The sequence below is a fragment of the Aphelocoma coerulescens genome, chromosome 1A, assembly GCF_041296385.1.
Source record: "Aphelocoma coerulescens isolate FSJ_1873_10779 chromosome 1A, UR_Acoe_1.0, whole genome shotgun sequence".
In the NCBI taxonomy this organism is placed as follows: Eukaryota; Metazoa; Chordata; class Aves; order Passeriformes; family Corvidae; genus Aphelocoma; species Aphelocoma coerulescens.
The window spans coordinates 29,471,425-29,496,125 of NC_091014.1; the positions used below are offsets into that span (position 1 = coordinate 29,471,425).

Here is a 24,701-nt window from a genome sequence, read left to right on the forward strand (position 1 = left end):
TGTTCCTCACAGGGTATCTGAAAGGCTGGTTATATGCAAATTTTCAGACAGAGCTGCTTTACATGGCTGTACTGTTGCTGAGCCCACCTATACCATGCTGCCTCTGGCACTGTGACCAGCAGCACAGACCTCAGGAGAGGCCAGCTGATCTCTGTGATCACTGTGGGAGTCAATGCCTGGTCCCACACTGCCCTGGAGATGCAGGTTTCTAGCACCTGATCTGTGTCAGGTGTAGCTGCACTGTGCCATAGTGTCTGTGGAGACACACAGGCAGAGATACAGCAGGTATTTGAGACAGTCTGAGGCTGTCTCAGTTTTAGTGTTAAGGAGGAAAGTAAGTACGGATAGCTTGTAATGAGTGGGGGTGGAGGATAAAAAATTGAGAGATAAGAAAACAGAAAAAATGTGTCAAAAGTGCATCTTCACTTATGAGAGAGGGAAATTTCACTATTGAGGGAGGAGAGGATGTGGATAGTGAGGTTTTCCAGTTGTGAAGCCTGGACCGTTTCTTGTGTGTTTCCTGTTGACAGTAGTTTGATAGAAATGACTCGGAGGCTAAACTGTGTGGTGTCTCCTTCAAGACAAATATCTTGGCCCAGCCCAATGTCCTAGGCAGCAATAAATGACACGGTGTGGACCTGATGAGTGCCCTAAGGAGGAGTATCTGACCTCTTCTGTCCTAGTGACTGTGTGCTGAAGCATGCAGTGACCCAGCTACAGCAAGAGGAGTTGACACTTCTCTCATACTGGCTTCATGTGGCTGAGATCAGCGCCCTGAGAACAGAACAGGGTGGGTTGTGCCCTGCCAGGGAGGAGTGGGTGTTGAACCAGGAACGCAGGGCTGTTAATATGCATAAGATAATTGTGGTTTCCGCCAGGTTTGGATCCCAGATGATTACCTGCTATCCCCCTGTCCAGTGCCAACTCAAATAAAGTGATAATAAAGTGGTACTTCACTGGGCATATGAAGTAGGAAGACTCTTCCCCTCCTATGAAGTAGTTACCTGAAATCGAGGGCAGAAGTTTTTTCTCTGGTCTACTTTTGGAATTAGAGTTATAAATTTCAATCACTTAGAAGCCTTGGTTAAACACTTGGTTGCCTAGATGAAACAGAGAGGGAAAAATCCCAGTTGGTTTTTACAGTTCACACCAAAGACTAAGTTCGTCTAGACTTTCCCATTCAACTTAGCTGTGAGAGGAGGAGTTGCAATGTAACTTTTTGTTTGTTTGTTTTGGGCTTTTTTGGTTGTTGTTCCATTATTGTTCATGCTTCTAGGTCTAAGAAACAATAAACTCCAAGAAGGAAAGGTTTTTAGATGGAGAAAAATGATAAAATATGTCTTTTAAAATATTTTTAAGAGCTTTAAAATATGCATTTATTGTTGAAGGTTGAACAGCTGAATGCTTTGTATGGTATGAGGAAAAGTTGTGGTGTTTCAGAGTGGGCTTGTTTGCCATACAGAAATGTAAAACTTTCATTTCATGTTTATTGAAGTATGGAAAGACATGGAAAACAGAACTTGGGTGTCAGGCTCAACAGGGATTCTTATGACTTCCTTTCATGTTTTCCTCCTTCTTAATCTCTCCTAAATCAAGAGAAATATCTTGTTATACTTTCAGATAATGTTGGAATTTTCAGTCATGGTTAGTGTGCTTGGTAGGCATTCTAATTTCTTTAGTAATTAATAATGAGTGACTAAATAAAAGTGTTGGTTTTTTTCCTCTGCTGCATTTCATATGCTGCTTGTTAGGGAAAGCTAAATGACTTTGCTGCTTTTGACCTATTTCAGTTGTCATCATTGTCTGTATTGAGTTCTAGGATGCAATGTTGTCATTCATTTAAATTCTTCCTCTTCTCTGTGAAGACAGCCAAAGATGCCTTTGTATCAGAACCACCTTCATTGAAATAATCAATGAGGTTCAAGATGATTTATAGAAAACAGTGGGTGATCTCCCTTTGTTGGTGCAGCCTTTGTAATCGCAAGGATGGCACGTCAGTGTGGTATGGCAATGAGTGGGCTCTAAAGAGCAAGGGTGCATGTGGGGTGATTCATGGAGTACTGAAACAGGATGATTTCAAGTGAGGCTTTTCTAAGTTTAAATGCAAAATTCAGAGGAACATTTTCTACAAGTACAAACACTGATTGAGAATATGTGAAATATTCATTATTTTACATTTAATTTAAAGTATTAAACCAGCCTGAGACAGTTCTTGAGTTTTTTTCTGCTTTCTCTCCCCTTGGTAAGTGTATTACCTCATTAACTTCCTGGCCTAACAATAAAGACCTTGGAAAGACTTTTGTGTATCGTCAGACAGATGATGCAAGGCATAAATACAGCCTTGGGAACATCTTTAGTGTCTTTCTTAGTGAAACCTGAACATAAAGGTTGGTATTTTTAACTGGCGGGATTTCAGTAGACTTGCATCACTCTTGGAGCCTAAGTGAATTTTATTTTTTTTCTTGCTGAACTCTTCAAAGTGATGTAATGGGGAGAAAAAAATTACAGCATTTCACAAGGCAAGAAAGAAAATCCCCCATGGCATCTGAGTGCTGGTTTTGACACTTCTTAGTGTGAAGGAGTGTGATGACAATCACCACCCATTCAGATAATGATTCCCAGTTAATCATTATTTGTGAGAATGTGCTGTATTAAGAATTCTGTGCTTTCCTGACATAATTTTCAATTGACTTAGTAGCTGTTAAATTTGACTTGATCTCTCTATGCCCTGCTTAGCATGTCTTTCTTTGGAAGGCCTCGTTTTCCTCATTAGCTGTCTGTATCCTCAATTATATTCTTTCTGTCTTCAACAGGATTGTAATTTAGTTTATTAGATGTTCTAGCAAAGAGTGATATCTAGGCAATTGTCAGATGTTGTTTGACAAACTTAATGGTATTTTCCCAGATGACCCCTAAGGGAACTATGAGGTTGTGCTGCCTTCTGGCACTGGACCCATAAACTATTTTTCGAGCACAGTGAAAAGAAGAATTTAGTCAAAGTGTAAGGAGAAGCATACCCAGTTTCCTTTTTACACAAAATACTTCCAGGGTTTTTACTGGAGAAAATGTTTTGCTTTTTCACCTTTTACTTAGAATGAATTTACACTGCGTGGTACCAGTGTTACTCAGATGCCACTAGAAAATGATAACACAGGAAAGTGAAAAATGCAAGAAATGATGAGCCAGGCAATATATATTTTTTTTTAACTTTAAGGCCATCTTCCTGGTAGACTACTAATATTTGATGAGGAAGTTTTTGCTCAAATGAGCATCATGTGAAATACAAGATTTAGTTACACTTCTAGAGATGCACATCCTAAAGGAAAGCAAATAACTGTTGTCTGTTCTCCTCATTTCTATGGAATGTGGAGCATTCTATGGAATGTAGATATTCTATGGAACTCCTGTGGAACTGTTTTTCAGTTTGGTTTTTTTAAGTGTCAATAAAAAAAATGTTTTGCAGTTTTTAATTATTTAACATTTTTGAAGTCAGTATCTTTATGTTGGCCGATAACCTGGGAAGCCTAGTCACTCTTAGTGTTCTCTATTAGGGAGTTAATGTTTTAAAATGGAAAAGTAGATTGAAATGCTTGTTTTTTAGAGTGCATTGTTTGCCCTCACATTGGAAATTTCCTCTTGAGGTAGTGGTGGTGATGGGGAAATTAGCAACATATATTTAAAATACAAATCTCTGCTCACCATGCTTAGACCATCAAATATTCAAGTGCCCTTTTTAAAGGCTTATTGCATAATTGAAACAATCATATACTTTTTTTATTTAATAATTGATCTATTTCATTTATTGTAAAATGAGCTCACACGGCATGTGCACAGCAGTCTGACTCGTATGGTTGTGCTGATCAGTGTGTGCTGCAGTGTTCCTTATGCTTAAAAATATTGTATTGTAGGTATGTGGTGGAGGTTTGCCTTTGTTAAGGTCAGCCACTTGGGAGTTCTTAATCTGGTGAATCATCTAGGATGGTGCAGTGATTAGATGCCAAGTCACGATCCAGTGCTTTGAGCTAATTTTACTTCCAGTGTGCTGCTTTTGAATTAAAAGCTCTTCTTACTGGCACTGTTATGTTTCTGGCAAGAAAGGAGCTGTCTTTTAGCTGCTCCTTGGTGTGGGGTTCCTGTCAAGGGTCTGTGCCTCGCAGTGCAGGCTACTGACTCTAAGTTCAGGCACTAAAGATCCCAGCTGCTTCCCCAGTTCTTTTAGTGGATGACATGTATGTATGTAGGAGGATGCTTCTGCGTGCTGTAGTCCTGAACACAGAGTAGACTTCTAAGAATGTGGGAACACAGAGCCAAAAGTCAAGAGTTGCTCTGAGCAGAGCAGACATTGCTGAGCCATCTGAGTAACTGTGCTGCACCAGTTCTGGATGCAGCTTTTCCTCCAGTGGCTTTTAAAAGTGGTTGAGAACAACTTTCATAATTTAAACATGTGGAAGGAAATTATACTTGAAAAACTGTTACACAATACTGAGCTAAAATTAGTGTTCTGTTCAAACCTGGAGATTAGTTTTTGTTATGTGTTCATTCCTATTTTGAGTTATTTTAGTTCCTATGGGTACAGTGATACCAAATTGCATGAAATAAATATAGCTTGTAAAATTGATCATGTCTCATCCTTTTTCATTAAGGGAGGGATTGTTAGTGCTACCTGTTTTTTAAGCTGTCTGAAACTAGTGTTTGCTGCAAGCTAGATTTGTTTGAAAAACTTCAGCCAAACTAATTCAGTCACTCTGAAGATGATGACAGAATAGAAGTTATTAAAATAAAAAAAACACAGTTTTTACTTAGAAACCTTTGTCTTCCTGTACTGGATTGGTACTTTGTCATAACTATGACTAATTAATGTCTGAATTAAAGAACCTTTGATAAATTTCATTGTTTGTTTTCAGTAGCAAAGCATAAGCTGTAACAAATACTTTAACTATACTGAGTGCATCCCAGATCATACCTGCAGGTGTCTGATAAGGCTTTGTGTTTATGGTAATAAGCTATTGGAGCTGGCCGAGTTTGGGGCTTGGCAAAAGAACCAGCGGCTTAGGGGGAAAAGGAAGTTTTCCCTTTGGTTGATAATGTTGCTTGTCAGTAATTTTGAGGCATGAGTAGCTGGTAATGTGGAAGAGCAAGGAGAGTCAACAAGCAGGTGAATGGTTAGGCCCAGACTCTGTGAGAAGCTGTGAAACTGATGAAGCTGGGACTGGAAATTGCTAGGCAAGAATCAGATTCTTCCCTGTTAAGCAACTGGGATAAGGTGTCTGCCTTGACACTGGTAAGTGCTGCATCCTCTAATGGTCTGGGCACTTCTACACCATGTAGCATTTGGTGCTGTCTCCTTCCAGTCCTACATTGTAATCCTGTGCCTTTAATCAACTGGTGGTTTTGGAAGGTTCAGTTCAGTCTGGTATAATGCCAAGGCTGCTGCAGCTCAGCAGGATCTTCTTTTTCATAGCATGGCCTTGGTTATGTACGTTGCGTGTCCTGGGGAATGTAAGAGCATACGAGTGCCAGGAGCTGCCTTGGATGGTGTTGGAGCACTGTTGGCTGCAATAGAAGTGATGCTGTCCACTGCCAACAGCCCCCAAGTGAGGTGATAATTTAAAAAGCCAGCTGAGGGAACGAAACACTATGGGTGATCAAACAGATCAGTGCTTAAGGTCCTGGACATATGTTTTTTGTACTCATGTGTTGACATGATGAATGTGGCAGAAATTAGGCCTCTGATGTTGGGGGATTGGGAGAAACTGATTTACCTAAAGGACTGGAAGCTTGTTTATGTGCATGCATTTGGAGGACAGAAAGGGTGAGTGGAGTAGGTAAGAGTAACAGCTGGGACGTGAGGACATACCAGGAAAAACCCTAAGGAAAACTGAAGCTTGGATAGCAGAGAGCATGAGACAAGTTCAAGGCATATCAGTATTAAGAAGAGGTGGGACACAGATGTACAAAAGGTTCCTCTAGGCTGAAATGTGTTTGTGAACAGTGCATAGCTTCAAAGGTCGACTCCAGAATTTTGGGGTCACCTTTCTATTGCTGTGTATTCCACTGCAAAAGCCTGTCTCTTCTATTGATGTTGTTTTGCAAAGAAGTTTCCTTTTTTATGTTTCTTCTCTTTAGATCACTTGTGCAGAGGTAAGGTCAGAGTTTAGATCACTTGTAACAGACCTAAAGTTCCAGTTCTGCTTTCAGGCTATGCCATTATTTATAATGAGGAATAGATAGAATTTCTCTGAAGACCTACTATGAGAGTTTTGCTAAGAGAAATCAGAAAAACTCTGAAATAAAGCACTCAATAGAAACATCAGAATAAATTTGCAAATGTGGTAAGAACTTTAGTCTCATAATACATGTGCATTATAATCATTACATGATAAGACATGCTGAAAATGATATAATAAATCATCTACTTATATAAGGGGTGGGGTTGAACTTGTTGCTGGAAAATTTGATTTAATTATTGTTATGGTTATAGAGATTAGTGTAAAGATAACAGTTCATCCTACCATGTACTGTTTATGAAATATACATGAAATTGAAGGTGGGGGAAGCACACATAGAATCAACAGACACTCCCTCAGTGTTAAATATCAAAATCTTCTGGAGAAACACTTTGCAGAAGCTCCCCCGTTCCCTAGGACTGAATTCCCTATTACTTCTAGCATGGATGACTTGAGTTGTCTATCTTCAGATACCTACTGATAGTCTTATGGGTCCTTTTCTCACTTTCTTCCCTTGGAGTTCGTGTTTGCAGCATGGCTGAAGCCCCAGCTTCCAGGCTTAGTGACAGTGCTGTCTTTGTGGTGCTGGCGGGTGATCTGTCAGCTCTTTTCCTGCCAGGCAGTGGGGGTTTGCAGCACACAAAACCCCAGTTCCTGTTGCCCGTCGGGAGAGCACAGAACTTGGCGGCTTTAATCATTTGCCAGCTCACAAAAATATGTTGAGTTGTCCAGCCTTGTAGCTAAGATCAAAATCATCTCCAGTGGAAGTTTAGTTTTGTTAGCGTTCCTAGCCTCTCCTCTGGGGGCGAAAGAAATTCCTAGGTATTGTAAGGAAAGAGATACGGGGTTTATTTTCTTCATTATCTGGGTTTTGCTACTGATTAGAGGAGTCCGGTGGTTTCTGTGGATTGCTCACCTTCTCAGCAGGTGGGGAAAATTAATTTGATGCCCTATAGTTTTGACAGGTGTTAGCAGTACATGTACTGGGTGCAAAATGAAAATATCTTACTGTCATTCTACACTGGCTTGTCTACTGCAAACTGTGTTGTTACCAGTTTGTCAGTGTAGTTCTATTTCCAGTGTTTCAATACCCAGGTGCCTGAACTAGCTTTTTATATCCAGATGCACTTTTCACTTGCCTCTGATGTATAAAAAGGGTAAGGACATATTCCACAGTGATTTCAGGGAATGAAGCAGAGTTTAGTTGAATGGGAGGCTGATTTAGACTGTCAGGTATGTTTAGCAGAAGGGTAAACATACTCTTAACATAGGTACACTACAGTGTTTACTAAAAAGGGGATGATATGGTTTATACATGGAGATTCTGGCCACTGCTGACACTTACTTGTAACATCCCAATTTGAATTGGATTGGGAACAGGGGTCAGAAGGATTGGGCTGGGGAGAGCGTGCAGAGTCCTGGTAGCTGCAAACTGAGGACAAAAAGCAGAACCACGTAAGTCTGGCAGGCCCATGCAGAACACAGTGAAGAGCTTGTATCTCTTACCACAATCATGTCATCACCAAAGCTTTTTGTGATTGTCATACTGGTGCTTATCATCTGCTGCTGCTCTCTAGTCCTGAGTCATTTCAGCTCTCAATAGAGAGCTGCCAACTTGACAGTGCCACGTTAGGTAGTGATTTGCACCTTGTAGATTTCTCTGTAAAACAGTCTTATATTTAAATCTATATTAAAAAGATTTTTTTAAGCTTTCACTTTTAAGCTTTCAAGTGAAGGTTCTTGTACTTAAATTACATTTCTGGACATCTGAATTTTATTAGCTTCCATATTAACACAGAAGGTATGAGGGACTATTTTTCTTCAACTGACAGTTCCTGTTACTCAGCTGTTTGTCACCTAAGTTAATCCAAGTTCAACATCATTTATCAGGTTACATGAAGGATGTCAGGCCTTTGTAAGTAACAGAACTGCCCTTAGCATGAGGCTTCAGTGTGTTTTGTTCTTGTTCAGTTTAAACATAAAACCATAATGAAATTCTTAAATTACCAAAAGGCATCATTACTTTATCAAGACTTTTTTTCAAAGTAGGTTTTGATTTTGACTTAAAATTTTATTTTTTTTTAATGTGGATATTATCATTGAGTTACTAGTGTTGTAATTGGCATGAAGACACAATTCTTCAAATGTCCTCAGGAACTGTAAGCTGAAAGTTTTGCACTCCATGCTTTAAACCTGAATCTCTATCTTAAAAGAGTTCTTTAATGAATTTTTTATTTTGGTAAAGCAGACATCTTGTCAGTGTTTAAAGTCAAAACAACATTAAATGTTAATAATGCCACAGCTTTAACTTGCTGTGTGTTTTAAAAATACCTTAGTGCTTCAAAGTCAGTTGGTAGTACTCAGTGTTAACCTCAATCAATATATGCCTGTAAATCCTTTTAAAGAACCTGCAGTGCCTTTTTTTTTCTTACACTATTTGTTTCATTGTTGTTTTTTTCTTCCTTTAACCTGTTTGAATTCCAGTTCCCATCTTGGATTTGGCTTTGTCGTTCATATACACTTACTCTCTTGCTATTTGTAGTGTTTTGAGAGTAGAAGCATGTTTTTAAACTTGTTTGTTGCTTGTTGCCCAATATTTTTTCTTTTCTGAAAAGGGAGAACTGTACATGTATACCACCACTGGCTGTTCTGATGGATTATCCTAGACAGACTGTGACACTGTGGCAACTGCAGAAAATAAAAACAAACTGATTTGCAATTGGAAAACAGTTCTACAGCAACAGCAGAATAAAATATACTTTTGATTTTATTTACCAGTTACTTAATATGTTTTCAAGTCCCCAGTCTTTCTTTTTCCATAATCATCCTTTTATGTACATCCTAATAAAATTTACTGTTCTTTAAAGTAAAATGAAATAGTAGCTAAAATAATTAGTATGTTAACTGGTTAATTTTAGATTTAAGTATATTTTCAAACAAAAACCCCTGAAGCTTAGCAAAGTGAAAACAGATTTTTATTTCTGTGTTTGTAGAAAAGAATTGCTAAAAGCTTATTTGCCAAGTCAAGAGGCCCACTTGAATAATCTCTTATTTAAGATGAAAAAGAAATGTTTTCAGTGTTTTGAGGCTAAATCATTATTTTTAATAGGCTGTGTTTTCTAAGGAAGTTTCCAAATATGTTTTGCAGAATTTCAGTAAGACTTGGGTTAATCATAAGTTGGCATTTCTCCCATCACAGATCCTGAGCCAAAATATTCCTAGTTTAAAAATGAGGTAACATCTCTATCATCATGCTTTCAGGAAAGATGAATAGCATAGACTGATATCCACAGACCATAGTAGTATAGCTAAAATAATTAGGTCAGATTAAAGTTACATGTCAGATTTTTCCAGTAAATTGTGAAGTTAGAGAAATACTTGAAGGTTGCTGGGAAAAAGTATAACTCATTGGAACTGGTTTTTTTTTTCAATATGGAGAGGTGGTACAGAGGGAGAAGTAAATTAGGAGAGTATGTGATGAGTGGATATTCAGGCTTTAACGGGGTGTTTACAGATCCCTTCTATACCATGATTTTTCTTTGTGTGTCAAAATAGAGACTAATATTAGTACACTGAATAAAGCAGCATCAATTTTAGCCATGCCCTTAAGAAGCCCCTCAAAGACAAACCCCTTACATTCTGAGTTCACATTTGATTACTCGGTATATTGTAAATTCATTGCCCTTTGAGCCATGAGGCTGCATTTGTTAGGTGCATGTGCTATCTGCACTTTTGGAGAAGAACACAGCACATTTACCTCAAGCACCTGCTGGAAGTGCATTGGTTTCCTGGGTATAGCCATTTGGAAAACAGAGCTGCAGGCTCTCGTGTAAGTAAAACCTGTCCTGCAGATGGAGATTTCCACTGAGTTTGTAAAACAGGTAGCTATTTTGCAATTCTGTATGTGGCATACAATTTGGTAAGCAAAAAAGTGCTTTAAATGGATTGTATTTAAATATAGAAATTATATGTAAATTATATTCCTCCTTCTACAACTGAAAAGTAAAATAATTTGATACCTTTAGACTTGTGTCATACACTCCTAATGAAAGGAGGAGACTGTGTTATTGCAGAGCGATTACATGGCCTCAGGAGGTGATCCAACAAACTGTACCTGCTGGTGTCACAGAGTTACAGCTGTGCCATTCTTCCAGCTGCTCCAGTTCTGTCTATGCAGCCATTCTGGCTGCTACAAACCAGGTTTGCTGTACAAAGGCAGTTGATAAATAACGGAACTGGATGGTTGGCAGCTCCAGCTTCCTATGTGCAGAAATGATTCCAAACACCTTTCCTATCTAAGCTGCTAAGAAAAAAGAGGTGCATCTGTTGCTCATCAGGTTGTTTGACAACTGCAAAACAGGCATCTGCAAAGTTCAGGTTCTTGTAGAGATTTCTAGTTGTTGTTTTGTTTTTTTTTTTTTAATCCTCTAGGAAGTCATTTGACAAATGTGTGAAGTAAGGAAAAACTATTAAGAGCAGAACTTTTTTGGGGTTTTAAAGCAGTGATAAAGCCAGTTTCTATATGTGTGTGAATATTTACTTTCTTATTGTAGAGGAGACAAAAATCATGCAATGCATGCAAATCAAAAACTGAGCCAGCTGTGAGTTTGGATGTGTGGTAATTTGGCTATAATGAATATGATGTTAATTATTTTAATAAAAATTCCGTATTATTTAATAATGACTTTGTTTCAACATGAGTCCTACCTATATGCTACTTTCTTCCTCCACTGCTAATATTTGCATAATGTGTTTTCTTGCTGAAACCATCTTTTGAATATGTGATTTTATTGCTTATTTCACCTCTGTTGCCATACAGTTTTACTGTCTTTAAAGGAAATAAAAAATAGTTCAATTTTTTGTCATTGCAGATGTGAAGAAGCTATTATGCTTGTGTGGCTCCTGCTTAATGTTCCTGCAGTGGCTACTATAAAAATGAAATACTTATTCTATTCATGCAACTCAAATTTAGCAAAGTTAGTTGCTACACTAAAGCATTTGACAACTTACAGGATATTAATGACACGTAGTCTGTGAAGATGTGAATGGCACATCTAGAGACAATACTTTGAAATCACAGGTGTAATTACAAAGAAAAATATCAAATGTCCTATTTCCATAAGTAATGCCAAATTATTCAAATGGATTTAAAATCAAATGTAGTTCTGACTGGACTGCAGCAAGGAATGGTTTCAAGCCTTTGAGTATTTTTTCTTCATAGCCAGGTCAACAGTTGATACTCATTCTAGATCAGTAGTCATGGAAATTAATTTGCCTATCAGAAGAGTGACAAAAAGTCTCTTTAAAATTGAGACCTTAAAGTCTTAATCGTGTAGTATGAAAGGGCTCTGCCATAGTGGAAAACTTACAGTGTTTAAGAAGTTAAACCTGAAAGCAGTTTAGTGTGTGTTTTGGGGATAGATGTTCATGGTTTAGTCTCAGAAATAGAAACCAGGTTTGAAGTGAAAGTTTGTGGAAGATGAAGCCCAGAAATGCAGTTATGTGCAACCTCTCCCTTTTGAAAATGGTCAAATTTATCAAAATGAGGCTTCCATGCCACAGCAACTGTGCCCATTGTGGGTGTGTATGTTCACAGAGGTATCGTGTGTAGCTACCCGTTCCCCTCCCCACTTTGTGCCGCCCCAGCTGCGCACAGCAGTGGTGCCTCAGGGCCCCCTCTGGGGCCAGCAGTGGGCACTGGGAAGAGCTGGGACACAGCGAGACTGGCACAGAATCAGGAGGTGTCTCCATCTGGTTTTTTATTAAGACTGCTTTCCTGCTGAGGGCTGGTTTTTTCCTGAATGAAGATCTTCTATTTGAATCTTACTAGAAGAATTGTTACAGACTTTTCCAACAAACCGGCTTATCTGCAATACTTGCTGGAGGAGAGTCTTGAAATAAAATGTATCCTTTTGCTAAGTAGATGCAAGCCCCCATGGTTTATCTCTGAGGAAAATCACTATTCATCCTGTTTTAGGATCTTTGGATAGCAAGGACAAAGGGGTAGAAAAGAGAGTCTTTTTTCACTTCAATATGTTCCTCAGATGTAATCTGCAAGGGGGAGAGATTATCTTCTCTGTCTCTCTTCACAAGCTGTGACGCTGCGGGGCAAAGTGCTGAAGACTGGGTGAGCCACAGCCAGTGCTGCTCAGTGTAAAGGAGAAAGCTCTGCCATACACCACGTCCCTCTTGCTGTTATTTAAAAGAAAATTACAGCTGTGCCAGTGCTTTGGGGAGCCCAGTTCTTTTGTATGCTTGGCATGCTCTGTATGTATGTACTGAAAACAATCCTTTAGGAGTTTCAGGTGGCTAAGCTTAGTTTAAAGTTGTCAGTCAAGTTATTGACACAATTAAAGCAGACAGCTTCTAAATTCTATCAAAATGATACAGAGAAAGAATGGTAGATAGATAGAGAGCATTCAAGTAAAGTTTAAGGCACTGATAATTTGGGTGTTTCTATGTGTGATGGTAGATGAGGGTGGACAGAGGCATATCAGCAGCTGAACGTGGCCTCCATTCCAGCCAGATTCTCTTTGGGTCGTGCAGGCTCAGGTATAGCATGTATATCACATGCAGAAGTTCCAACAACATGTGCCTTACAAAGAAAAAGAAAACTCTTGGACAGCTGAGGCATCCCAAAAAGATTTCTACATCCAAAGAAGACTCAATTTTATTAATCTTTTTCCTTCCCTTGAGAACGAACTTAAAATTGCACGTACCAGAATCTTGATTCTGTCTTGTTGGGATTTTTTGTTTGCCTGTTTGAATGATCAGGTGCTTTTCATTTTGTGTTCCTGTTTGGTTGGTTTGGGTCTTTTTGCAGAGTCAAGATTCTAACTTCACTTTGTAGCTGTCATCTTCTTCCTTTTATCCTCTTCCCTTTCTTGCCCAGGCTTGATTCTGTTTTTTTTTTTTTTTTTTTTTTCTGATGTGTAGTTGATGTAAATTCATTTAGGGTATGCACTTGATGTCTCTAGTTTCAGTAGCTTGTAGTTACCTACGGGCAATTCAGCACCAGCAAATCTGTTTTGTTCCTGAAGCTGCAATGGGTTTTCTAGCTGCTGATAAATCTCCTCATCCTGAGGTTGGGAAGTGCACATTTGTCTACACTGACACTGCATTTCTGTGACCTATGTATTTAAACGGCTTTAGGCATCCAGCAGTCAAGGACACTCATTGTGCACAAAGAGGAAGGGCAAAGCATTTGTTCCACTATGAAAAGGGATGGAGAACAGTAGTAGAGAAAATCTCAGTATAATTAAAGTTAATGCTGTGCATCTTTTTATGGAGCTTCCTCATTAAAAAGTAGCATGGAAACATAAAAAAGCCCGTGTACAATACGAAGCTGGATGTGCTGGTAAAATAATAAAGTGACTGAACCTTGAGTTATTTGAAGAGGACTCTTCTCAGTCAGCCGTGCTAGGGTCACTTCTGGGAAACCTCACACTCCTTGGCAACTTCTCTGTGTGATAAACAGCTTATGTGCCTTATGTATGTGAACAAAGGCTCTCCCTGTAAAGGATTAAGAGAAATGGAACCTGTATAAGTGCATCCCCAGAGTGTTTGAGAATTGATTTTCTGTAGCTGGCAAATAGTCAGCTTTGGCTGGTACAGTGAACTTCAGGAAAATTTAGAAAGGAGACAAAAGTCTAAGAATTATAATCAGGACATACTTGCTACAATCATTTTGAAACAAAGTATAGTTATTCAGGTCTAGTTAAAAATTGATTAACCTTCTTTACCTACCATAATATGTTGGTGACTGCTAAGAAGTGGCTATGTTCTTGTATAGAGCATCCTGTTGTTTGTAGGAAAAAACACAAAAGGAATAAATTATTACTGAGAGAGCAACAGCAATGGGTTTAATTAAAGTGCATCCATGAAATTTCAGTAGTAACAGCTTAAAACCAGTAGCAATGGTTATGATGAAGTTTTAAAGTAAATAAATAAATCCTAAAATACTTAGAGGATCCTGCTCTTCACAATTTTTGCTTTCTAATATCACGTAACTTATTACATACTCTTTAAAATTCACATCCCAACCCAAGTACTTGGGTTGACTTTTTGGGATAAGAATACACAGGTGACAGTGAATAGTCATGTTGCGTATCTTGTTATGCCTGTGAAGCTGTCTTTTTGAATGTCATCTCCACTTTAAAGTATTTTCAGACTCCACAATCATAAAGGCATTTTTCATAAAGAAACTGGAAATTTTTGCACATAAAATTATGATTGCTGAAAACTTTACTGGTGAAGTAAAGGAAATTGAAGCTGGAAAAAGAAAAAAAAAATCAAGTTTGTATATACAAAAACACGACAAAGAGAAGATGAATCTATCAAAACAGGTACAAGGAACAAAGCTAAAGCAAGGCTATGCATTTCTTTAAGTCCCTTAAGTCTTTCCTTTAAGGAAATGGAAGTATTTTGCCTCTTGCTTTTCAAACAAACAGTAGTAGTAGTAGTAATATGATCCAGTATACCTAATCTTGGTTCTGGGGTGATCAGCAAATTGAAATACCATCTTGGTCATGTGAGCATGCCGGAAGACTTAATGGAGTACCTTTCAATGCTGAAGTCTATACTCTAAAAATCATAATATTGACATGACTTCAGTTGTAATTGTTAGGCATACAGAAGCTTTTAAAACATTCAGTGTACAAAGTAACAGGTAAAAGAACCAGCCCACTTTATTATCGTACTATGATTGTGAATCTGCTGTCTTCTTCATTGCCCTAACCTAACTGCACAAGCAGCTTTTATTTTGGGTGTTCCTGTGCCCCATTCCTGAGTAATTGTGACCCATGCTGCACTTCTAGAGTTACAGATCCCGTATGTGTTTGCCCAGTCCAGCCTACCATAGTCCAAAGCCTGTGTCTGGGGTTAAACTCCACCATGAGCTTAGCTCTTGAGCTGCTTGAAGGTCTCAGATGAGTATTGCACTATCTAAATTTTGATGGGAATGTGACTTTGACCTCAGAAAGCATAAATGATTTTTTACTTTTCCTGAGTATTATCATATGTCTGGGAAGAGTTGAGGACGTTTGGAAAGCAAAGCCAAAAAAGATGGATGAATAATTAGTGTCATCGTACAGTTCCTAGATATTTCTCAGAATCTGTTTTTGTCTTTTCTAACAAGCAGATCTCAAAGTAAGGAATTGTGTGCTCTATGTGCGCATCAGGTTTTTTTCAGCTTAAATAGTTCAAGAGGTTAAAAAATAGTTTTGTTAATATGTAAATTGTGCACTAAGTTGTTCCTAATGGCTGTATTAGTTTAAAGCTTCCTGAGGCTAAATTGGTACTAAGATGTAAAAAAAAAAACAACATGCCAAGGGTAATATTATGATTACAAAAAAAAAGTGCATATCTCAGTGAACATTTCCAGAGTCAGACATGATTATTTCTGTTGAAGAAAAAATAGCTATTGTGAATGAAAACCTTCTCCTAATAAAAATGTATTGAGAAGTAAGGGAACCAGTTCAAAGGCTTCTTTTTAAGTCTCCATCACAAAGAGCCTGTTTTATTATGATAGCTGCTGTCCTAACATTCAAGTGACAGATTTTGCTATGGGTTTTGAGCTGTCCATTACATATAGCACCTCCATTTTCTGACTGTTTTGAGTAGCCCACTGAGTTGCTACTGTCTGAAAAGTGGGAGTCACAGTGGGAAGCAGAGGGGGAATGGGCCTCTGGAGCATTTAGTGTTTAATGGATCTATAGCTGTAGTGAAGCAGCGTGCAGAAATAATCCTGATTAGGCTTGGTCAACCAGATGACAAGATGACCAGATGAGCCCTGCCCCTCCATCATTCAGCTCTAAAATTCAGAGGACAATTTCTGCTTAAACTCAGTTAAACACAAAAACTCTGGTCAATCAGTTATGTATGAGCTGATTTCTTGATACAATATGCTGTCAGAGGCAGAGGGGAGCAAATAGTTGACCTACTGCATTACCCAAATAGTTTTCTTCTGGGACTTCATTTTGGAATGAATGATTGAAACCATGAAAATAGCTATTTTGAGAATTGAGCTTTTGCGAGAATTAAATGTTACTAAGTAAAAATAACAGATTAATATTGTGCCATGTTTGTGGCATGGTAAGTAGTTTCTTATTTACAGTTTCATGTCAGCTGTTGTTTGAATGTACAGCTGTAAATGTGCAGTTAAAGATTAGTAACTGAATGGCAGAGGTTTTGCCTAATCAACACTATATTATTTGATGATAAATTTTCACATAAAAAATTATTGGCCTGTAATGGTAATTAGCCTTTGATTTTTTTTATCCTTCTCAGCTAAGTGTTTACAGCTCTAGAATCATAACACATACATGAAGTGAGAGCTCAAGTTAGGATACTCTGGTTCTGTTTTGGCAAGTTTAAGAGTTCAGGTGGATGCAGTCATTACTGAACCTCACTGTCAGTCTGCTTTGAAGTAGATTCTTAAGCATAGCCCATACTTTTGTGAGGAAAAACATAGTTCTAAGAAGCCTTGAAAACGGAATAGGTTTCAAAGGACCAGATGAGGTTATTGTTCTGAAGTGATGCTGGTGAAAATAGAGGCTGACAAAATTCATACTGCTCCCTATAAAAAGATGCAAGGTCCTTAAAGTTAGAAATGTTTTAACTGGACTTAAAAAGTCAACCAGCCAACCAAACCCCCTCTCCCCCCACCACCAAACAAAAAATTAAAAAAAACAAACAAAACACCCAAACAAACAAAAACCAACCAAAAAAACACCCAACCAAAACCAAACCAACCAACCAACCAACAAACCAACCAAACCAAAAGAACAAATAGAAAAACCTGGATTTGTAACAGAACAAAACAGAGGGTTTATAAATAGTGTTTCTTTCTTTAGGAGTTGAAAAAAATGCTAGTGTTCAGTACTAGTGTTGCTTCAAGGTAGTTCCTTGGAAAGCAAGGGTGGTCCAGAGGTTTATGTCGTGTGTGAAATCAGTGTCTTTAGGACTGTGGGCAAGCACATTTTACTCTTTAAATGTTTTCCTTTATTTCTCAGTACATTTAAATTCTGTTCCTTACACTGGAATTTCCCCCACTGAGTACAGATTGTATTTTTTGCAATGATCTGTCTCACTGTTGGAGATCAGAGAATTGTTCCGCTGGCAAGTCATCAAGTAAAATAAATGTAAAGGAAAAATGAAACTGTATCTTGAAGTAAATAGGCAAGTCACAGGTAGTTGCTTAGAAGGAAATTGTGGATAATATAAGATCTGAATAATAATCTTAATGTTGATTGCATTTTCTATGCTCTGCATATAATGAAAAAAAAGGTATATATATTTTTTGGTTTTTTAATTTTTAATTACTTTTAAAAAAACCAAACAAATGGAAAAATGCCCTAATAGCATGAGCGTAATTTTATTAAAAGGTTCATGCAGCTAAGCAGATTTAGCTCTGCTTTTATATAAATACAGGGAAGTGTTTAACCCCTATTGTATGGCCACAAAGCCTGTGCTGATCACACAGAAGCTTGGGAGGGCTGAGGACAAAGCGACGGGCTGCTGGAAACGGTTCCTCTTGTGCGTGCCCCTGCACACAGGCCAGCAACAGCAGGGCTTAGCACCAGAGTTTTGTCAAGTTTGCAACATGAAGGGGAGCATGGTACAAATTCTTACCACTTACTAACAGAAAGGAAGGAAAAAGTAACCCACCAAAAAAGGAAGAGGACCAAGACAGCTGTATAGCTACATGCACAAGGTAATGGCTGAATTCCCTTTTCTATCCTGGTACTTCTCAATCACTCAAATAGTTGACATTTATGTACCTTAGTATTAGTTAGTTAGTTTGATGTATTGGAATGAAGTATCATGAAAAAATTCAGGTTATAACTTTGAACAGGAGAATAAACGTACGTTATGTAACTTACTGAAACATTCAACTTTGGTTAATAGTCTAGGAATTGAAAGAATGAGGTATAATTTGTATCCATGAAGGAAGGGCATGACTTTGCAATATATTAAAGATCAGATGAAATCTGTATTCTGTTTTGATTTTATAATATGCATAACATTTGGGCATGGTTTGTATGGATGTTAATGTAATCTAGGCTGGAGTACTCACTCTAGGAATTGTCTTCATGAGGGTGTGTGTATCAGAAATGAAAAAAACAGAAAGCTACTTTTGTTGCATTTCCAGTGTATTTTTTTCCATTATTACTTTGTCAGAATCATCTGGGGTTGAGCACACCCAGAAATAAGATAGATATGACAGCAAGATGGATTATTGCCCTCATCAACCAGCCAGGGTGGTTTCTCCTTTTCTGAGAGCTCCTCATTAATCCTTAGCTCTGAAAGAAGTTGTTACATGAGGGTGAACAATGGAGCTCTGCAGTACTGGATTACATAAAACTTTGCTTAAATACACTAAATATTACAAAGCAAGTATTTTATATTAAAGGACTTCCCACAATATTGTGAAGTAAACTGAAGCTGAATTTTATATATGCGTATATAGATACATTATTAATTTTTTGACAAAGCTGCATCTTGTCTCACTACTGCTTTTTAAGGTTACATTGAAAATATTAAAGTGTCTTGACATTTTGTAGAGTATTTTTGAGTACATTTTATGTAAAACCATTTAGACAATCAGATTATGAAATAAAAATGGATTTTTTGTATTTTGAATTTTTCACATTGGAACTTTTTGCATAGTCATCTATTGGAATCTATGTATTTCTTTTTCTAAATTTAGCTTCCCTGAAATCTATCAACACTTTCACAAGAAAAACAGCCATACTGTGTAAATTGTAGTTATTTCATGAATTTTTTAACAAATAAGTATACAGTAAGCATAATGTCAGGTGTGGAAAATTAAAAAGTGTGCTTTACATTTCCACAATATGCTACTAACCAAGCAAATTATGTGACCCCAAATATGTCTCATAAATTTTAAAACATGTTTCATCTAATCTATGGACTTTTTTTAGAACCATCATTTTACCCTCCTCCTTGATTTTTCTTTCCTACTTGGTTCTTCCCCTTCTTTTAGTGAATGTTAGAATTCTGGATAAGATTGTCCACAGTGTTAACAGAGTTGTGGTTTTCTGCAATGTATGAGGTCTTATACAAGTCATTCCTGGGTTTCAGAACATGTCTAACTTCTAAACAATGCCCTTGAGGCTACAGATGTTCTTAAATGGCAAAAACAAGAAGGCAAGGACAAATTCCCATCATCAAGGCAGGCTGGTTGGTGAGGGCTGGGCTACATCTGCATTTTAATGCTTTAGAAAATTAGTGTCTTAGAAAAGAAGGCTGGCTATAATCTGAGTGTGGTCTGGATGCTGTGGTGTTCCTGCAGCCCTGATAAGTAGCTGTTGTCTTTTAGTTTGGAGTACCTGGAACAGTGGGAGCTGTGTTGCAGCCTATCAAAGTCATGATGTTACAGGCTAATACTGTAAATCCTGGGCTCTGCTCAGGTGGGTCCCATGGAGGCAGGTGGAGGCTGCACATGAGGATGCAGTGCCTGGAACGTGAGAATTGCAGGGCTGTCAAGAGTGGAGAATCAAAACTTAAAGCAAGTTTAGTTAAGACTTTTGTTAAGTCTTACCCATGCTGTTGTTTGGAAGGGTTCTTCAGGCTGGAATGTTCCCTAAAGCATGCTCAGGTTTTGTCTAGGAGACAGTTTGCTGAGGTCTGAACCACCCAGGAAGCAGCATGAATGGCAGGGTGGATGTAGCTGTTGCCTTGGTATAACGGGATCTGTGTGATCACTGTCAGGCTGTGCTGTGGGCAGTTAGGAGCTGCACACATGTAGCACTGCTGAATGCTAGTTCTCGACTTTGGCTCATCTGAGTCCTGCTGGTTGGCAGGCAGCTTTTCCAGCTGAATATAGAGGTGGGGGTTGGAAGTGATTTGAGTGCCTGAATAAAGATTAAGGCAAAGAAGCAAACCTTCTAAGTGAATTTCACCCCAGTGAAATAAATCATATATGCATGCCAAAACTCCTGACGTTACTAAGATAATGTATTGTTTCCAGTGTTTTATTATGTAAGAGCAACAAGTTGTTTTGGAAGAGCATGATAAAAAGCAGTTTATGAGAAGTGTTATTTGTTTCTGAAAGAAACATCTCCATGAGAGTTCTAGTCAACAGTTGAGGTTTTGCCAACTGGCAGGCCAACGTAACAATAAAAAGGCTTTTAAAGGTATATGGAAAGTAATTGTATGATTGAATTATCAGTTTGATGAGAAATTAAACTGATCTTCCTGTATCATCTTTGTACGATGAGATGTTGCAATCTCTCCTGGTTTACTCTACAAAACAGCGCCAATCTCCAGTTAAGAGTACACAAGGAACTTCTAATTCCTTTCCTACAAGTAAAATGTATATACTTTTATGTATAGGACACAAAATACCAGGTTCTGCAGTGGTGCTAATTTGTTGCCGTTCTCTGCAGTTCATCACTAGTTCACTGAAGTAAGGACTGCATATAGTGGCAAGCATAGCTGAGTTTGCAGATGAGCAACATATTAAGGATAAAAGACTGTAAAGGGAGTCCTCAGAAAGTTTTTGAAGCTCACTTGCAAAATTCCTTGTCCTTCTTGAACCTTGCTTATTTGAAAGTTCAACTCCACATATGCACTACCATGGAATGATAGGCAACTTGTTCTCAACAAAATATTAAATGTGTTTAAAATAGGTTAAAGTAACAAAAAGTATGAGATGAGAGGAACTGGGTGCAGAAATCTTGTCAATAAATGAAGAAGGTAGCAGCTGAATTCAAAACAAACCTCTCCTGCTGTCTTCTCTTTGTTTTGTGCTTTTAATTTGGGGGAGGAGGGAAGTGGGGGATGTGAGTCCCATCCTTCCACTAGAATTTAGGATATTCTCCTAGAAAGTGGGAGTTAAGACAAATTACAAATTGCCCTTTAGTCACACTCCTCTCTTTCTGGGCAAGTGCTGTCTGTGACCAAACATTTTCCTGCAACAGAGGCGTGCTGTTAGCTGCTACCAACTCTTCCAGTGGATGTCTTTAGAATCTTGGGCACCTGTAGCACAAAGGGCACTGAAGTGTTTAGACCTGAGGTACCCAGTGTGCCTTAAGTTGGGTTGCTGAACACTGGAAAGCTGTGGTTAGGCTTCCTAATTGTCATGCTCAAGCTTTGTGAAGCACTGACTGGTTTATCACTAATGGTGACGTGAACCTGGATAAACTATGGTTGCTCCTGTTTGATCTGATGTAAGCGGCTATTTTGGAGAGCTAAATGCAAAACACAACTTTGAAACCTAGGGAGCTGCTTTTGTTTCTAATGCTTCTTGTTTTTTCTTTGGCCCAACATATATAAATTAGTTTCTATTAAAATACCATTTCATTTGCCTTAATTTAGTATTGCAGCTTTATCAAGACATATATGAAATATTTGTTGTAATTTAAGAGTGAATATCATTATTTGCCTCTATAAATATTTCAGGTTGTATGTTATTTTTTCAGGCAAGGCAGTAACATAAAGACCTGTCATACAGGACATAAGAAAAGAAGGAGAAGTAAAGAGAGAGACCAACTTTCTCAGAACTTATTTGTGCAAAGGTAAGATAATTTTCCCTCTAAATTTTATTTTCCCATGCTAACTGGGGAAAAAACCCCAAACTGCTGGCATTGATTTTCTATTGTTTAAATTTCTATCTTTCAATTTAGCTTCTATTAATTATTATCCAGGATAGTCATATAACATGTTCTTTATGTATGTGATTTATGTATTTTTTCTTTAAATTTCAGCTCAGATTTTAGCTGAAGAGCATATCAAAATACATTAACTAGAAAAGCAGCTAAAAGTATTTCATAGTTTCACATAATTGCATGTAGCCTTAATCATCTCTGATATTCCTTACTGGAGAGAAAAGGTGTTGGGGCAAGTCAACTAGTGAAATAGTGAGTCTGGAATAATGGGCTTAGAAGGAACATGAAATATTGGACCAAACATTGGAAGTTTTTTCTTCTAGCATAGACCACTGATTTGAAGATGGGGACATTCTGAAATCTTTGCTCACATGGTTTATGTCCTAACATTTTTTTCCCAATCCCCCTTGAACCCCTTCCTGCTCTTGTGTTTGCATTGCATAACTCTTTCAGCATAAGAAGAGAGCTTTACTTGAAGTGAGTAGTAGCTGCTGAATAGTCATCTGTAGTATAGTATCTGATTTTTTTAAAATGAAAAATCTGATTAAGTGGTTTTGAACGCAGTATTGTATGTAGTTTAGTAGAACAGAACTTTTCTGTCTTTTACAGTGCATAGGCGTTGATGGTTGCCAAGCGTTTTATCCCTCATTTATGTGGTCAAGCAGATAGAGCATCTGAAAGCATCAGTAGTATGTTTAAATTAGATGAGGGAGGAGATGGTCACTGAAACATTTTGACTTCTGAACTACTTGCTGGCAGTGTTACTAAAAGTAACATTTAGTGCATCCCTCCCTGCAATGAAGATATTTTGTTTGCTTGTTTGTTTTTTACCTCTTCTGAAATGGTTCTTGTGTTAGTCACTCAGGAGTTAAATGCATCATTGGGTAAAGAGAACTGTTACTGTAAGGTTTTTAAACTAGACTGCTCTGAAAAAAAATGACCATTGAAGACTCTGAAAGGCTTTTTGGATGGTAACCAAGTTAAGGAAGCTCTGAAGTTCTTTGGCTTTGCTACTGGCTGCTCTCACTCACCAGGATCCTGGCACCCTATCACTGTGCCTTCATCGCCTCCATTGCTCCAGTTCTCCTGTCAGGGAATGCCACCATACAATACATCCCCTGGGGCTAATTGGATGAGTGACAACCAGCCAGCTCCAAAGTGACAAGTGTTTGAAAGCCTAATTGGGTCAGTGCACAGGTGCCTGCTCTTCATGAATGAGATGTTCTAGCTTTTCTCTGTGACGTTCTCTTGGTTCCTCTCATTTTTCCTACAGTTGTGAAACAAAACTGTCAATACTTTGATGTGAGAGAAAAGGCTTTATTAAAGGAGAAGGATGATTTCCCATTGCCCTGCTTTGGTTAAACTAGCTTTACCGCTTCAGTACTGACTGGGGGAGACACATAGAAATTCATTAAAGTGATGGAAGTTTGCTGATACAAGTGGACATATCAATAGACAATAAGGTGAATTATTCGATGGGTGAAAACAAATACATTGCCTTAATCTCTGTGTTAGGTGGTTCTCATACTGTGTAGACTTACCGGCTTGGGCATCAGGAAAGGCATGGGAGAGAAAAAGAACTTACTTTGTTGTATCTGCACAATGAGGCTTTTCCTAAGTTAAATAAACACCTTGCCTTCATATAATGAAATCAGATGCAGGCAACTGATGTACAAGGGAACTGTTTTGTCTTATTGAAGGCTTGCTGTGTGCATAGAAAACAACTGACATTAAGCCCATAGTCTATATTACTTGGATGAATTTGCCCTCCTTTTGTCTCTTCCACAAAGAACCATAGGATACCTGGGGTTGGAAAGGGCGTCTGGAGATTGTCTAGTCCAACACCTGCCCTGATCAAGTAAAGCAACTTGCTGCTTGGACAGCTGTTGAACAACCATAGAGTAGAAAAGGGCTTTCTTTGGTTTAGGTGGAATTTTATCTGTTTTAGTTTGTGCCCAATGGCTTTTTACCCTGTTGCTGGGCACCACTGAGAAGTGTTGTTTACCCCTGTCCCCCTCAGGTATTTATACATGTTATAAGATCTCTTGGAGCCTTGTCCAGGCTGGAGTCTCAGTGCTTTCAGGCTCGCCACTTCAGATGCTCCAATCACTTAATCATCTTGGCAGTCCTGCACTGGACTGCATTCTAGGATGCTTGTGTTTTACTTGTACTGGGCAGCCCGTGAGTGGACACAACCCTTCAGGCATGTCTCAGCAGTGCTGAGTGGAGCGGAATGATCTTGATCTTGATCTGCTGACAACATCTTTTCCTAATGCAGCACAAGATGCTTTGGCCTTCCCCCTGCTGCAGGGGTACACTGCTGCCTTATGGTCTTACTTGGAGCCCACTAGTAGCCCCAGGTGTTTATCTCCAAAGCCTCTTTCCAGCTGATCATCCCTCATCCTGTTCTGGTGCTTGGGGTTATTCCTCCCTAGGTGCAGGACTTTGTATTTCCTTTTGTTGGACTTCATAAAATTCCTGTTGGTTTATGGCTGGGCTTTTCAAGGTCCCTCTGAATGCCAGTGCAAGCAGCTGGTCTATGAGCCGCTCTTCCCAGCTGGGTGTCGTCAGGAAACTTGCTGAGGGTGCACTGTATCCCATCATCCAGGTCATTAATGAAGTACTTAAAAGGAACTGGCCCTAGTACTGATCCCTGGAGTATACCAGCATGCTTTTCTCTAGCTAGACTTCATGCTGATCACAACCCTTTGAGCCTAGCAGTTCAGCCAGATTTCAGTCCATCTCACTGTCCATTTCTGTAGTCTGTACTTCATCAGTTTGTCTGTGGGGAATTTATGGGGGACAATGTCAAAAGCCTTGCAAAAGTCAATATAAACAACAT

The 24,701-nt window shown here is 38.5% G+C and overlaps 1 protein-coding gene across 2 annotated transcripts in view; it reads left to right on the forward strand.

The window, feature by feature from the left end:
• NRCAM (neuronal cell adhesion molecule) overlaps positions 1 to 24,701 on the forward strand; it is a 148,987-nt gene that overhangs the window by 22,529 nt on the left and 101,757 nt on the right. For both annotated transcript variants that reach the window (XM_068997548.1, XM_068997557.1), the window contains exon 2: positions 21,674 to 21,769. The gene's annotated coding sequence lies outside the window, so the exon portion shown is untranslated. The remainder of the gene's footprint in view (positions 1 to 21,673; positions 21,770 to 24,701) is intronic.